The following is a 17,457-nucleotide window of genomic DNA, read 5'->3' on the forward strand; positions in this document are numbered from 1 at the left end:
GACAAAAGAAGAACATAGAGAGTAGAGCGAAACTCCGTTTTACTCCCACGCTCGTGGCACACGGTACATTAGTTTGCTCGCTGGGTGGCCCTCTATATTTATCCGTGATCCGAAACGCTAATTCGAACACCCCGTTACCAACTTCAACTTCAAGCGTACGCCGCCGAAATCAAATGATTTCGAGCCACGCGATAAAAAGTGTGCGTCATGGAGATGCTAAGATATGGGACGCTGTTGGTTATCAAATCTGATAAAGAGGGTTGATTCTGGTGTCTTAGAAGAGTTTCAAAGATACATTTCCTGAGATTATGGTTATTCGAAATTTTGCTCGGTTTTCGGTTTTTTGAGCCCAAACTACTCTAATTGCTCTAATCTATTTCATGTTGTTGCCTACTTTTAATTTATCAAGTGTGATTAATAGATAAATGTTTCTTTTTCTATAAATTCACTGTATTCTATTGAACACTGCATTGCTATGAAAGTTATGCTAAAAGTTTATTACGAAGGTTCCATTCATTGGTACATTTAACCTATTAACTGTGTAAGATGAGTTAACTCGTCATTTTTTACCCAATACTTACAACACACTAATTTATTTATCGGGGGACTGTTCATTTTGAATTTTATTGCCACTACAACGTAAAGTACATCATATCAACATATCCAAGAACGAAAAGGAAGTAATACTTTAGTATTGGCTTCGAACAAAAGTTCGTAGCGTTTGTCCAACCATCTGTACCAGTTCATCGCCCAGAACGATGCCAAGTTCTGAGAGAATGAAATCAAAGATAGCGAAAGATAGTAGAACAAAATAGCACATGTGGTTAAATAAACCTATGCACAAACCAATCTAAACATTGTCTTCGAATTTCACTTAAAAAACGCTACGAACTCTTGTTCCAGTCCAATAAGTTCTGTTTAAAGTCAATCGATACTACTCTCAACACTCGTACTATCTCCAAACTGCATCATTCGCAATCACAAAATTAATTTTCACCTAAATTATCTTCCACCTTGAATTTCTTGCCACTTTTCCATTCCATCGTCGATTTATTCACACCTAACGATTCAATCCACTGCCTAAACAGTTCCACAGTTCGTCGACCCGTGTTTCGTGACGAGACGCCGAACAATGAAAAGTGCTGTTCGGTATCGAGGACAAATATTGCTTTCCAAGAGAAGGAAGAAGTCTGGCTGTACAGCATCCCGGTGTCCTGGCTAACTGTTTCGAAGGTTCTTTCGTCTCGGTTCGCTTGGCACCGAGGAGGCGACCGTGATTGTCCCTCGTCTAGGATCAAAGTTAAGGCCATCCTTAAAGGTTTCCTCACGCACGGGAAACCGCTCGCGGACGACAGATTAAAGACGTATCAGCGTTTTATGAGATTTTAATGAGCAAACGAGTTTTGCCCAAGCGCGAGCGACTGCTTCGGAATAATGCTCGGTTCAGCGAAGCGTGAATCGAGGAGCGAACGCCGTTTATAAAACGTAATGCCGGGCTCTCTGATGGCCTGGCAAAAATTTGCATCTGTGAGAATCACGCGGGAAAATCGTTAAAACGCCATCCATCTCGAATGAAAGTTTTGAGAAACCGTGGTAACGGTGACTGGGGATATTTTTGCGCGCACACCAGACCAACCGTAAATGCGCCTTAATGCTTTTATGAACGATTTAGAGGGAAGATTTACCGCGCGTTGCGGTGAAAATTTCCGCATTGCGCGGAATAATTTGCATCGGACTTACGTGTTCTATATTCTACTCGTAATCTGGAGGAAATTGCGATCGCTGAGTGGACGTTAATTTTTTGCGAAAGGGTCAAGTGTACTGGCGTATGTAAATTTGGCACGTTTAGAAAAATCGTGTGACATATTTTCACACGATTTGAGACATATTTTCAAGAGTAAAATCTGGTTACGCTATCTGCATAGGTATGTATGACAAAATTTTTATGCGTAATTTGAATGGTTTCAAAGGGCGAAGAATAATAATTTTCTCGTATCACTATAATAATTCTTTCAGTAAAATAAGCATCACTTTTCACAGTTTCTATCACGACGAGGGTTTCTGTTCATTTAATTAAATAAAATGGGATTACACGGTAAAATTGACTATAAATATACAGAGCGTCCCCAAAATCCTGGTACAACCAACCGAGTGGTAATTCCACGTGCAGAAATAAGTCGAAAAAGAAAGAATAAAGAGTTAAATACGTCAAAATCACGCGTCCCGTGAACCTAATGTTAATTCCCCAAGGCAAAAATTTTATATTTGAAGTCCTTTCACATCCCTCGGAACACCCACCGAATTTCACCTAGATTGACCACTGTAGCCGTTCGAAACAGCGCACAGTGTTTCGAGTATATGGGCGTTCGGGACAAAAATCATAACTTCTAAATTAATCAATTTTCGACCTAAGTTCCCTAATACTTTTTTGAAGAGAATTCAAATATGCACTGATTGGCGCACAAACAAATATATGGTTTCATTTAAAAACATTGTAGCGACCTTTACTTTTTATCGAATAAAAACTGGACATTCGGTCAAAATTATAGGTAATATTACGAACTATGGTTTGTAACTATGGTCGATAACATCTCAAATGTTAATTACATCTTAAAATGAAAAAATTTGTAGATGTCACACTTCGAATTTCTGATTTTCGTCCACTGGTCGGGACACTGTGCAACGGCCCAAAGTAACACACATCTCCACTATATCCAACGCGGTGTATCGCATTCCTCCTCCTCAAACCTCACCTCGGAACAAACACTCTCCGCCGTCCTATCGTATATCTCATCTAAACTACCATACAAAACATTTCTTTCCCCTATCCCGTCTAATTAATAGCGTATCAAGAACAAGTAACGATCCCTCTTGAAAAAGCGTCAAGTAATTTGCGCGACAGCATGGCAGTTTTTTTGCCACGGTAATCGGTGGCGTACGCGCGCGTCGTCAGGGTTGTGTGAGGCCAATAGGGAGGCGGCTGTTGCCGGTGATAGCGTGCGGGAGAGACGACCGTAGAAAACAGGGCTTTCGAGAGATGGTGATTCTAGATGCGGTGTGCCGCATGCGTGCGCCACGCGGGGATCAGTACCGGATATCCGTGAGGTGACTGCAGTCGAGGCGGGATATGCGGGCGTAGTGTTGTCCGCGCTCGGCCCCGGCCAAAGTGGCGGAGAGGTTGAGAAAGAAGGACAAGCTTTCGAGACGTGACGACGACACTGGACAAATGGAAGAAGAGTGTGCAAGTTTTACGACTTTGCGAAACGCGATTTGACGATATTGCAGGAAGAGAGGCAACGGGCATAAATTTCACCGGCGAGAGAGATCGATAAACGCTTGCCTGCTTTATGGTTCCCTTGATTCAACGTTTCCTTCGCCGGTTGGTAATGGTACGCACACCAGCATATGTTGGAAAGGGTTTTATTGGCGGCACGGAGGTCCCTCGTTCGTCGCTCATTGTTTAATTGTTCGCGTTTTACTCGCGCCGCGGAGAATCTCCGGGTAGTTTAAATCAATAGATTAAAGTATAGTATTTGCGAAACGGGGAATTTCGATTATTCCGACCATCCATCGTTTCGATACTTCGCCACGGATGTTCGGTTGTGCTTGGAATTGTTTTTGATTTATGTCCACGTGTTTTGTTATTTCTGAGACGTTTCTTTTATCGGGGTTTTATTGTAACGTCGTTATACCGTCCTCTGCGTCGAAATTAAATATTCTAGGGAATGTTATTTTATGTTATTTTATGGTAGTTGCATAAAAATCCCTCGGGGACCAGCTGTAGGATCTTCTCCTTAGCTAAAACTAAATTCTGTCCAGCAATTTTTCATTCTCCGGGATATTTGAGCAGTGGAACGGTGACCGGGTCAAAAACGACCCGCCAGCGACTTTATTATACCTAAAACGTGACGGAAAAATTAGATTCATATGGATACAGATAGAAGTATTCATGCAGAAAACAAAGTCGGAAAGTTGGAAACGATAATACTTACCAATATCGAACGTTCACTTTTTTGGGAAGTTGCCAATGGGTCAAGTTTGACCCAGCCAGTGTTTCTAGTGTTAAAATAAAAATATTTTAAACTGCACATATTTTTTATCTTTTGTACAAAGTTACATAGTACAAGGTTTCAATTATCATCGTTTCTTCAACGGCGTTTTTATGCAAAATTAAGAAGAAAACCATTTAAAAAAATTGGGAACTTTGAATGGAAATATTAAATACCGCTTTCACCCAACAATACAAAAACACTATGGAGTGAGCGTAAAATAAATATTCCATTATCTACACCGCGATTGGAATAGCGAGCATTCTATTATCCTTCAAAATTCATCGAAGTATTCAAACATATTTACAGCCGCACGAACAACAAAATAGCAGTAGCCGTTCAATGAAACTTTATCACCTGTAAACAAGAGCAAAAAATCGTAGTACACGGCATATAAACCGATCACTTTCGTGCATAATTGATATTTCCGCTTATTTTCCTGATTAGCTGGACACGCGAAACTGATAATACGGTCGCGATTAAAACGACTGGTTTCTTATAACGTGCACTTTCCGATTATTTATAATGGGGCAACCTTATCACCCGTCAAACGGATGCGCGTAATGTCAGTTCAACATTTGCACGATTATTTTTCTTCCGCTTGTACGCTGGTGTGCTGCCCAGTCGTCATAGCTCTCGAGCGTGTGTGTGTGGTAGAATCAAACGTTATACCAAGCGGGTGTTGGTTTTCAATCACCTGCACCCATACACGTTACGCGTTTCCTGTTTATTTTACGACTGGAGGATCTCCCTTCGCGCACCAGCCCCGGGATTTCTTTCATTTTGCGGCGAGTGGTAAAAGAGAAGGGAAGAAAGAAGAAAAAGAAGAGAAAACGGAAAGATCGCAATGTAATTTTCGTCGCGTCAGAGAGAAGGAAATAATTCACGTTTCACCTCGTTTCGAGCAGGTGCAATCCGGGGAACGAGATTGATGCTCAATGAGCGTAATTAAAATGTACCTCGAGGCGGAAGCACGAGCTGGATACATTTGAAACGAACTGCAATGTGACCGAACCGTGTGTAATTATTCCAGATTACGCTTCGAATCGCCGAAGATCCTTCCCGCCGGCACGCAGGTGGCGTAGCCCCGCTTTTGTGAATCGAACATCGAGCTCGTCCACTTAATTCAGCCTGTTTTGCCTTTATTTTCGCGTACACGCCCGGCGCGGCGGGTTCGCCAAACAGTGAAGCCCTTGCACACGCGCCAATATCTTTCCCTCCCTTTCTCCCTCTCTCTCTCTCTCTCTTTGGGTATCTAAGAGGTTTTTACGATAGTGAAAGAATAGTATCTTTTTTTTTTATCACGATTTTTATAATCCTTTAGATTCTGCAAACATTCTATTTTCTCGTATGTAGCAAGCAATTCTTCAACTTCCTTATCCGACCACATTTTTCCGACCATTTTTTTTTTAGGTTAGAAGTATTATGCAGGGTGAACCGTTTAACGTGAATACTTTTTTAGATTACTTTGTTGTTAGTGGGTTGATCGAAACTTTTTAGTATATACTTCATTTACTTTTATATACATTTTTAATATATACTTTATTTACTAATGTACATTTACTTTTTATACATTCGTACAACATTAACTGGCAAAAATTAAACGGGCTTACACCATTTTCGAAATGAAGGTATTATGTCATCAACGTTATTTAAATTAATTTTTTAATATAAATACAGTGAAACTAAGATGTTTCTACAACATAACCTACAAACGTTAGAAAAATAATACATAGAGATGAAATAAAGATATTTATTATAAATACATGACACAAATTACAAAAGTTACTTATTTCCCTTAACAATTATGCTTCGTTCTCCACTAGTACAGATACTTTTCCCTTGTCAGTTCTACAATTTTCACAAACAAAACCTTAACCTGACTTCGCAACAATACCCTAAATAAAAAAAACTTGCACCACTTTCAAAATAAACCTCTCACAAAAAGATCCCAATTGTATAGTGATCTCGTTCGGAATAAAAATGGCGGAGCAAAAGAAAACGAGTGTTTTCTCGTTAAGAAGGAAAAGCATAGGCGAGATAAATCGGTACCGGACTAGAACTCGGAAGTGTCTAGGCAGCGTCTTCCTGGAATGACCTGTACCGAGGGCCAACCGGCGCAAGGAGGCCACGGCGTTAGTGTGACAAGGACAGACAGAGGACGAAGGCACGACCGTGCATGAGGGCCGGCCGACTGCTTACATCTTCATTAGGCCCCCATGCCTTCGAGTGGGAGCGAGACGGGGCCAGTCCACGGCGAGACGGAGACCAAACGAAGAAGAAGAAAACACTGATAAAGAGGGAGAGGAAAGGAGAGAGAGGGCAACACGGTGGGCCATGGGAGAGAGCGAAAGGGAGAGATTCCGTAAGGCCGCAACGGGGATAAGAAAGTCAGAAGACCGTCGTCCAAAGACCCACCGGGAATCTGTTGTTGTTGCACCGACGGACGGACGGACGGACGGCCGCGTAAACAGAGGATCTCATCTACTATTTACCACGTGGAGCTATTGCACCGCGTATTTTATGCAGATCATCAGATGTAGGTACTGGAATCAATCTGCGGTCAGGATTTTTGTGAAATGGTGAATTTCAGATGAAATGACGCTTGTGAAGGGAAATCAGATACGAAGTTCGGTTTTAGTTGATCAATTTGAAGTTCGGTAACTTCTTGTCGGATTCATTTTTATTTATAAACGTTGTTTCGTAAAAGTACATCGTTTTGGGTGACTTTTGTTAGAATATTACTGTTCTGATATTTTTGCGAATGTTTTCGGTCTCCTGTTCAGTAACAGAATGCCATTATTGAATACAACTGTTCGTTATATGTAACTGTGCAACTGTTTCGCTAGTACGAAATGTTTATGTAACGGTATTGTTGAAAGTATGAGGTATTTGAAGTGCTCGTAATAGACACGTTTCGTTTGATTTCATTTCAAGATCAGTTATTGAGGCTCTAAAATTGTTTTCTAAAAAATTGAGATGTACTAATGTGGAAGTGCTTGTATTAGACATAGTAGTACTTGATTTTATTTAAACTTTATAATTGTAATACTTCGTGACATACAATTTTTTCCCTAGTATACAGGCTGTACCACCTAACTTTGTCACCTGAAATATTTGCCATAAAAATGTTTCCTACAGAAGTTGCATAGTTCAGGAAATATTTCAATAAACTTATACACGTAGAAAATATCGAATACCCACTTTTTCACTTGTAGCAATTTTTCTAAAATATAACTTTCAAACGAAATACCACAACTTTGACTAAAATGTGGTTAAAAATCTGTTAAAAAGGAACTAGACTGCGGATATCCTATTTTCGTATTCAAACCTAACCATATCCTAGTACACTCATCTCGAACAAAATGAAACGTGGCGTGTTTAGAAAAAAGGTCGGCCCATCGTACTCGTACTTCTCTGAAACCGCGATAAGAACGATACGAGGTTCTTATCGGCGGAAAGGAGCCGGTGATTTCCTCTGGAAAAACCGCGACAGAAAATGAGAACCACTGGGATTGGATGGGGCTCGGTTCCGGTGAATGGTCGCGGTGGGTGGCCCGGTGGGCTCTCTGTGTGCGCCAAGCCAACCCAGCCAGCCAACCAGCGGTGGGCCTGCGTGCCTGAGCGATTGAGCCAAGTCTCAGCTCCTCCATGAACCTCAGAGAGCTAAGCCTGCTTCGAAGGGCCCCCTTCGTTTTCTTCTCTCGTCTTCCTCCTTCTCCCTACCAGCGCCCCCTCGAAACTCCGTGAAGGAACAGTCGGGAAAGGGGCCACGAGGGTTTCTACTACATCAAGTAGCCTTAGCCCAGCTTCATTCGGGCCCCGGCTCGCGGCCCTTCCCTTTCCCATCTTCGCGCCACGCTGCGTCTCTCTACTATCCGTCCGATGGGCATCAACCCCGAAAACTTTATCTGCGCGGCCTATGATAATGAAGGCACGGAGGGATATCGTTCTGGAGTTGCTTTCGCGGACGTAATTGGCTACGTCCCCGGCCGATTTTGTTTACAAACACATTTCTGTTCGAGGAGACGTGTTGCGTTGCCGAAAAATCTGATTTTATTGACTCCCGTCGAAAGAATTGGGACTGGAACACGATTTTCCGAATTTTCAGATTCGCTCAATGTTGTTGCCTATTAACCCTTTCGCTACGGTAGATTTTAATGTACAACGTGGGTGACGATAAATTTTTACCCTCGACTGTAAAGTTTCTTGTTTTGGTCGTATCGTTTTAAAATTCGGTTTATTAAATTAAGGTGGAAGTGTAGCAAAAGGCTTCGACAGTATAGTGCGATCAAATTTTCAAATCGCCTTTAGGTGCCAATAGTAATGAAAGGGTTAATTGGATCGGTTTTTGTTGCGACAGAGTTTGGGGAAAGTGACATACTGTTTTGAAAATTTGCCAGTGAATGTTGTTTTAATGGTAGAGTGTTCAGTGGCAGAAATTGGACGTACACCGCTGTTTAGAGCTATTAGGACACCCGTTATATTCGTGTAGAAAGTATTAATATGATTTAAATTACATCTCCTGGCGAAAGTTAGTGTCGTATGTTAACAAAAATGTATGTATGCATGTAGTTGTACTTCGAGATTTTAGGCTGAACTGTTCTTTCTTTAGGATGTTTGTAATTTTGTAAGGACTTTTGTGTGTCAAATAATTTTTCGTTATGATGTTTGCTTCACGTTCAGTAAGTAGATTTTAGTAGATTCCAGTAGATATTAGTGGAATACAGTAGATTGTGGGTGTGGATTTCCAAAGTGCAACTAAACTTCAGTAGTCCCAATTTTTCATTCAGAGTTAAGTATTCGCTCACGATAGCTCTAGTACTTCTACGTCACACTTTATAACTATTTCCTAAAATTTGCATACCTCGAAAAGTTAATAGACCAAACTTAACTACCAAACGAGAATTAACATAAAGTACGTGCAAAATCTTGTATTTACTAAATAATTCATTTAAGAAACGCCCGATGTTCCGCTCGAACGTAAATGCAATGCATCAGAAGGGAAAACCCAAGAAGGTAAAGGGAAAGCACGTGGTTCTTATATTTTCACACGCTATAAAGCTGTCCACACGTGCGTTTCCACGACACTGACAGATGTTCAATCTTGTTGGTCCCTCAGAAGGATCAGCTTCCAAAACGGAAGAGGCAACTTTCCGGAACTTATTCGTAAAGTGTCAAGGGAAATCGTTTCGTGGAAGGTTTATTTAGCAACAGATGATGGCTGCTAGCAGTTCCTCTATACGTTGACACGATAATTCACATTCTGCAAAAACAATTGCTACAAAGGTTCAGTTTATTGAAACAAAGTAACAATCTCTCCCCTGCAAGCATCTTTATGACCATAATTATCTTCTCTAGCTACGGTGGTACGAGAAGACTTTTCGAAAATTCAAATGGTTTCAAAAGATGTGCAAGCTGAAAGAAAATATTTTTTTTATTTTATTTTTGGTCACCTGTGTTTTTTCCTTTCATTTCTTCGAAACCATTCGAAATTACGTACAAAAATTTTCTGGTACCGCCGTAGCTAGAGATGACAATCAGGTGGCCCACCCTGCACCAAAAACGGTTTCTAGGAAGAGGCGGAAATTGTTTAAGAAAAGGCGAAGCTAAATTCTACGTTTGATCTTTTGTAATATGTATTTAGACAAGGGGTTTCATGGTCGACAAAGAGCAGCGAGGAGCAAACAGGGCTTTTCGCTAGTAATATCGCGAAATTAACGTATAACCAATAATTGGACAGAATATCCCTTTAACGATTCGACGGTCGTGTCCTACCTTGTCCGGCTTAACAGCCACCTCGTTTGAAATTTAAGGAGGAGAACTTAAGGAGGGCTGCCACCGTCGTTGCTTCTGCTCCTGCCGAGGCATTTAAGGACGAAGCACGAGAACCACGAAAAGGAGGTGGGAGTGATCCGTCTGTTTCTTTCTCTCTTACTCTCTGCTGATTCGCCTGTGGCTTTCAATGTTTCTGTTGCTTGTGCACGACCATAGGGCCGCTCGTTGCACCTGTTCCTCTCCCTCATAGTAGTACGTCCACGTTCGCCCGTGGTGGAAGAGGAGGAACACACGTTCGCTGCTCGCTCGTTTCTTTCTTTCTTTTCAACGTCTTCCTTTCCACTCTTTTCCCCTTTTTCTTTCGACTGCTGCACTGTTGATTCAAGACTCTCTCGCTCGTGTACCCACGTCCGGTGGCTTCTTTTCCCTCGGGGCAAGCATCGAATTATCGTTAAACGTTGCTTCTTCTCCTCTCTCCGAACGGCCAGGGATGAGAAAGGACGACGACTGTCGCGCATGTGGGAGAGTAAGCTCGTTTTATTCCTGGAGAATCCTTGTCATTCGCGTAATTATTTTCTCCGCGGTACGCGTAATTTAGAGCTTGCTCGTTAAACCGCGAATCGGAAAGGGGGATTCTCGTTTCGATTCCTGCGACGTCTGTTTGCAAAGTTAGAGGGGAACGTCACGAAATGATAATCACCTATTTCGATGAAACTTTGGTATACAGTAGTCCTCGAAAAAATATTCGACATGTTTTTTTTTTTTTATATCGATAGTTGTTCACTGTGAAGGGGTGAAAATTGCCATCGAAGTTGTGGGTAGTAAACGTATTTAATCTAATACCTAGAAAATGATTAGAGATAGAGAAATACATTTTTCAATAACAAATTTCAAAAATACGAAATAATGAATAATTTTCACTAAATATGTGTATTGCCCTTATCTTCGAGGACGATTGTCACCTCTTCGATGTAGACGATTGCCGATAAGAAAAAATACGTGTCATTTTTTTTTAGTAGTATCAAGTATCAAAGTTTCATCAATATCGGTGATTATCACTTGAGATGTTCCCTTGTTAGCTTAGCAGCCTGAGATTCAAGCAAGTTGATAGCCTTGTGTTTATAATAACATGAGATTGACAAACAAATTTTGAATGACCAAAAAATAAATGCCGATATAAAATTGGATCACCTCCTTAATAGATCAAAAAATGATGTAGTGATATTTTTTGGTAATTGTGTATAAAAACTAATGAAATTTTGGCCTCTTCTATTTTTGTCACAAATCTACCAAAAAACTTTGGCGAAGAAATATAATTTAAATCATACACGAACGCAATAGATGACCTAACACTTATGAACGCCAGTGTACAGTAAGTTAATTAGTACACTGACATTTTCATCATCTATTTTGCAAATCCTTAAGTATCTACCATTAGGTCATCCCATAACTTCGTACCGGAAGCGAAAAATATTAGAATGAAAATTCAAGAAAATTCTACAACGACGACATAATGATCTCACCAAAAAATAGTATTTTTACTTACGTATTTGTTTATGAAATTTAAAGCTTCGTTAGAAATTTTATGAGACGACCTAGTAGTACCAAATCTTTCCCAAAAAGTTCCCTAAAAATTGACGCACATGACACATAACTCTCGTCCAAGGGATTAAACCAATTTTCCCTCCCTTCCTATTCCAATATACCATCGAACGATCATCGTCCCTCATAGAGCGACAATCTCTCGATCGGCGCACGCGAGTGGTCGGCGATTGGAAAACAAACGCGGGAGACCAGTAGGAATCGCTGCAGATCGGTGAAAGATCGCGGCGGAGTGAATGAGATGGTGGACAAAGGTAAAACACGCGGCCATTCAAAGGTGCCCCGGAGGGACAGAGAGCAAAGCAGATTCTTACACGGTACAATCACGGTAGCCGGAAGGGTACGGATAGAACGGGAACGTGATCTCGCCCCCGTGCAGCAGACAGGGACAGAGAAATAATTACAGAGACGCCCCGCCGATAAATCAAGACGAGCGCCTCCCTCTTCTCTTCTCTTCTCTCGGCTGAATCACAGGGACTCCTGTGTCTTCCTCACCCCTTTTCCCTCATGTTTTTCTCTTCCTCTCTTTCTCCCGCGATCGGGCTTGCCTCCGTTAAAACGCATGTTTCTTGCTACGTAGAGCGTAGAGAGTAGTGTCTTTATTACGCTCGATGGTCCGCGCCGCATTCTACAGGTCGATTCATCTTCCGGTGTAGCAGAAGGCTAGAGACGACTCCGCGGTGTGAAGCGTGATGTTTCGCTTCACGTGGGCGGCGGCGTCGGGCAGAAAGGAGGAGGTTGAGAAACTCGTTGTAAGTGATTCTATTCGTGAGGAAACGCTCTTCGTTGCCCGGAGGCCGGCATAAACTGGCGCGCCTATAAAATTTAGTCCATTCCGCGTGCTACAGGGCTACTCATACTTCGCGCTACGTAATCGAACCGCTACTTTTACGCCACGATAGCCTGGCGCGCGTCTTTGTTGCGTTTTTAATTGCTTCCCTCGTTTTGGCCCATTTTTTCTTTCGTTCGATGTAACGCAGTGGCTCTGGTTTTCGGTTGGAGATTTTAGGCGGTGAATCGTCATGTAAACATACACAATTGGTTTATTTTTTAAGCAACAGATTCTCTGTTGTTGTAAATTTTTAGAAATAACGAATTTTATAAATTAATCCTGTAAATTTCTCTTTTGCTCATTTTTTTTTTAAGATTCTGCAATAGTTCTCGACAGATTCTCTGTTATTATCGATCTACGTTCTAACATAGCTTACTTAACGCGTTCTCTACCTCGTCGCTCGTATACGAGCGACAGTGTTGTTTTGCGGAGTATGCACCGCGTGACTCACTTATGAGTGACAGCGATTTTCCTTTGGAGCCGTGTCGCTCATACTTTCTGGACCGTCGAGTAGTTTTTTATCAAAGATAGGTCGTTTGTTTAGATAATACATAGTGTTGCTTCGTATTTGCCGTTCGTGAAAGTGTTTATTTCTTGAGAAATAACTGCAGTTTTTATTGTAATAGATATATCGCCTGTTCTATATCAGGATTCAGAAAAAAGAACGTAATATGCATTCGAAGACTGTCACCTGACCACTGTTACAATTACCATAAGCATTCTATGTAAGAAAAATAAAAATAATAGGGAAACAAAAGTTATTAAAGATGTCACTCATATATGATACATGGCTCACGTCACGCACTTCTCGAAAAGTGCTAACTAGACCGACAAAATTTGGTCATAAATAAAATAGAATAAAAAGGAAAAACTAAAAAAAAGTATTCGTGTCATTCTAATCAACGCACATTAAGTACATGTCCAGCAGACCTGATTGATGGTTAAGGACTTGTCAATGGACGAGTTCTTATCACGCTATAAGAGGTTCTGAAAACAGTACCCAACTCAGCAAATCAGCTCACAGAAATATATTCTACCTCCTAATAAAATAAAAGGAAAAAGCGTTAAGTGTGATCCACGTAGTAGGAAACCCTCTGCACACAAATCTACACTTCTCCTCGAACTTACGTCCTCGCGTATAGAAACAGCCTGTAGAGCACCTAGTAAAAAGTTTTCAGGTATTGGATACGTTTTACCAAGCGATAAAGTCATTTGAGTAAATGATCCCCTGTCCAGTATCAATAACACACTTTACAACCGTCGACGTGCCGTAGTAGAACAGTAAAAATTTCAGTAGTCCAGCCTCTCCGCGCGATAGTTTCCATAGAACAGCTACTATTGTTGCCATGAACAAATACGTAGCGGTTTTCGACATTCCACCAGCGGTAAGCAGAGGAAGAAAAGAGAAAAGGTGGGAAGGAAAAGGTCGAACGTGCGCAATCAGGTTCCTTTCTTCTTCACGCCACCTTCATTACTGTGTTCGTCCCTCGAGGTTTACGGTCAGAGTATCTGTCCCTGTTACCCAGGTCGGACACCATGACCCTTTCTTCTGCCGGGGAATACACGGCATCTCCTTTTCCCCGAGCATCCACGAACGTGTTCTTTCCCTGTAGAATCGTCTTACATAATACCATGTAACGACTTTCATTAACTCACGTCACGATACGCGTTCGCTGTACAAGCAGTCTATAGATACGAGCGTAAATAAATACGGGCAATTATTTCTGATTAATTATCCGACGTTCGTTAGCCAGCGATAATTCAAACGTTTCGCGCTCGAAAAGCTCTCTTTACCGTCCACGATTTTATTAGCGAGAGCTGATAACTTTTTTTTTTTCGTTGCTGATGAAAGTTACCTTATTTCTTGATATTGATTTAATAATTAATATTTGAAATAATCGACCCGAATTTTCCTTGAAATTTTTAAAGGTAGTTTTTCTCCTATCTAACAATCAGCACATGAAATAGTTCTCTAATCACGAAAGACATTCTGCCGGGTAGCATTTGTGCACTTTCTTGTCGTGTCTGTCTCGCCTATCGATTGTGTCCATAGAAACAAAGGTGTATTGTATGTAATAAAGTAACGCAATAATGACATAATCGGTTGCAAGTAGAATATACATTCTCCATTCTTTGTCACCTTTTACTTTTACCATTGTACCTGCAAAATATTCTGTTGTATGTAATAGTTGTTAGGTAATAATTGTTTCTCAACCCTGTCTTGCACTCACAATATCTCTAATAAGTATGACAATTATCCACCAATTAAAAAACCTACTTATTTTAATACACGATAAAGAGGTTTGTTATATATTCATCTCCTGATTGTCCATTTTGGGTTACCTTGAAATCACCGACAAAAGTTTCATCCGCACTATTTCACCGACACAAAAATACTGTGGTGAATAATAAAATTATGACACACTTACACTGTTACTTTATTAATCAATATAAGCTGCGTACATCGGTAACTAAAAATTTCAATAATTAAAACATCGAGAGAAACGTTTGTCGGTGACTTTAACCTTTGAACTGCGGCTGCCGGGTCACAACTGACCCGAGCTTTAGATGTCTCCTGTTCCAACCTTCTCCTCTCCTTATATTATAAATATTCAATCATAATGTACTTGCCTAATTTTAAAATGAAAAAAAAAAAAAGATTTCGCCTGCGTACGATGAAGATTTTTCATATTTGACCCAGCATCTGCCATTCGCTGTTGAACGGTTAACGTGTCGGTGAAGTAACGCGAATGAAGACATTATATTTCAAGGCAACCCGTCCAATTTACATCACCAATGTCAATTTTACACAATCTCCTCAAACTATTTCTCGATGATAGCCAGGTAAATCTATTCGACCCTGACTAACCGACGTGTAACTGCGGCAACAAAGAAGAGGTAGCATAGAAATACCTAATAGTCCACGGTGCGTCTACCACAACTATAATAATCCGATAATACGTCCCCACCTCGGATTCAGCTACGTTTTCAATACCATCGACAAAACACTCTGACCGCACGAACACCAACGACGCGGCGTGCGCGCGCGCGAGAAAGAGGAGAGATCTCTATCCCGGTCGTAAATTCGAGACGTTCAAAATTCCGTGGCAAGGAAAGCCGTGACGGGCGCGCACAGTAACCCAGGTCGTCGTCGTTTCTTCACTGCGCCCTCATTATTGGTGTTCGTCCTTCGAGCTTTACGATCACGGTATTCGTCCCTGTCCCTCAGATTGGTCACGATGAGGCCCGGTACGTTCGTTTCCACTCGTACATCCCTGAATATCGACTCGAGAAGACCGCCCGTCGACTCCCGCAGCTGGCTCTCTCGGGCAAGCGGAGCTCGCCTCTCCTCGGTCCTGTCCTACTATGGACGAGCCTGTAACGTTCGAGGGAGCTCGCGTACGGTTGAGAACCGTCTTGATAGCGGGCAACACGGGTGGTCTCCGGAGGCCGCGCCGTGGCGGAACGAGCAAATACGCCGTCGGCATTTTTGACGGTGAAATCCGACTAGGTGGGGTCCCGACGTACCCCGTGTCAGACGTCATTCTCGTGCCCTTCCCGCGTTGCTTTCCGATGAATACGCGTATCCTTTGGTTCTCGCGCTTCACGTGAAACACCCTCCTTTTGGCCTGCGTCTTCTTCGGTGGTGTTGCTCATGAAATTTGTAGCTTGGAACTTTTCTAAGCTGAAGGTTTATCAATGTAATGTTCGATTTTTAGTTAGGGAGTGCGGTTGTTAACACTTTGCCAACCAGTGTGATAGATCTACCATTTTCTATAGTACTCCGAATGATATTTCTTTCTCATATGCTATTTGAAAGAATTTTCTTCCATAATGTTGTTGATATTGGCCTAGCTATTCTTCGGTGGCGTTGCTGCTGAAATTGTAGCTTTGAAATTTTCTAAGATGAAAGTATGTGAATGTAATGTTCGTGGATCGATCATTTTGGAATATGTCCGATTTTTAGTTAGGGAGTGCGTTTGTTAACACTTTGCCAACCAATGTGGTAGATGTACCATTTACTCCGAATGATATTTCATTCTCATATGCTATTTGAAAGAATTTTGTTCCATAGTATTGTTGATGTAATGAACCATCGCTCGATCTTCCAAACACAGGACTCTTTATCCAGGTTTCTAGACTGTATTTTAGCAATCTTAGACATCTGTTCAGTTTGGTTGGTAATATGTTGAGACAGTTTTTGTATGGAGATCTGTTTGTTACTTTGTCTGTTGGTATTCAAGAGTGTTATTTAGGGGGGAAAGTGAACTGAAGCGTTTGCATGAGAAAGATGAAACGTAGATAGCAGGCTAGGAAGAATATAATGTAGTTTTAATTCATGTAGAATTATAATCAAGTTATATATTACTATTTTTGAAATGTTGATGGAAGAGGAGAGGAGGTATCGTGAATGATGCCTGCAGTGAATTGTTTTGTAGCAGCTTCGTTCCGAGTAATTTATAGAGCGAACGTCATTAGAAAATATAGGTTGAAGTATTCACTTAGTATATTTGATTAATTATTGTAACGACTATCAATCTTGTTGCACAACATGTTTTTATAACTTGTTACAAGATTGTACCTTTTGTTATTGTAGTAACACGTCTGTAACAAGTTTGTATACACAATTTCGCATCTCGTTAGTAATGGCCTCCTACAGTAGATGACAAATATTTCATAATTTTCTTTGATCTTTACCGGCACTTTGATGGATAACACGAAAAATTTTATATAACATTTTCCTTTCCTTTTTTCTAACAAGTTTTATAATTTTCATAAAGGCATCAATAAAAGACAAATTATTAGGTCTATGCAAAAGTTCCCATCGCTTGTAAATCAAAGTGACACTAAAAGGCACTCTATGTTTCTTTTCTTTTCTAAATTTTCACAGTTGCTATTTATGACAGTAAGTACATATTTCTTCGAGACGAAGTTTTATTTTTACTGGAGAAAGTTTTAAACATTTATAGATGTGCTGGATTAGTAGAAACTTCGATAAGTAGGACTCCAGATTTTTCGAAAACTTGAAACACTAAAAGGACAGACTACTCGGTTTGCCTACGAAGGGTTGATATTGTTATTACTATTATTTCAATAACTAAAAAATCGTAGAAAATTTTGCATAGACCTAATACTCCACCGAAACTAAAAATCCAAGCACTGCTCCCTGTATCTACAAGAAACGAACAAATTACC

At 40.9% G+C, this 17,457-nt stretch overlaps 1 protein-coding gene across 1 annotated transcript in view; it reads left to right on the forward strand.

Moving 5' to 3' along the window:
* The window catches only part of LOC108575478 (protein patched), a 72,641-nt gene that overhangs the window by 25,546 nt on the left and 29,638 nt on the right, over positions 1–17,457 (forward strand). The window lies entirely within an intron of this gene.

This window comes from Habropoda laboriosa, unplaced genomic scaffold (genome assembly GCF_001263275.1).
Source record: "Habropoda laboriosa isolate 0110345459 unplaced genomic scaffold, ASM126327v1 scaffold276, whole genome shotgun sequence".
NCBI classification, from domain to species: domain Eukaryota; kingdom Metazoa; phylum Arthropoda; class Insecta; order Hymenoptera; family Apidae; genus Habropoda; species Habropoda laboriosa.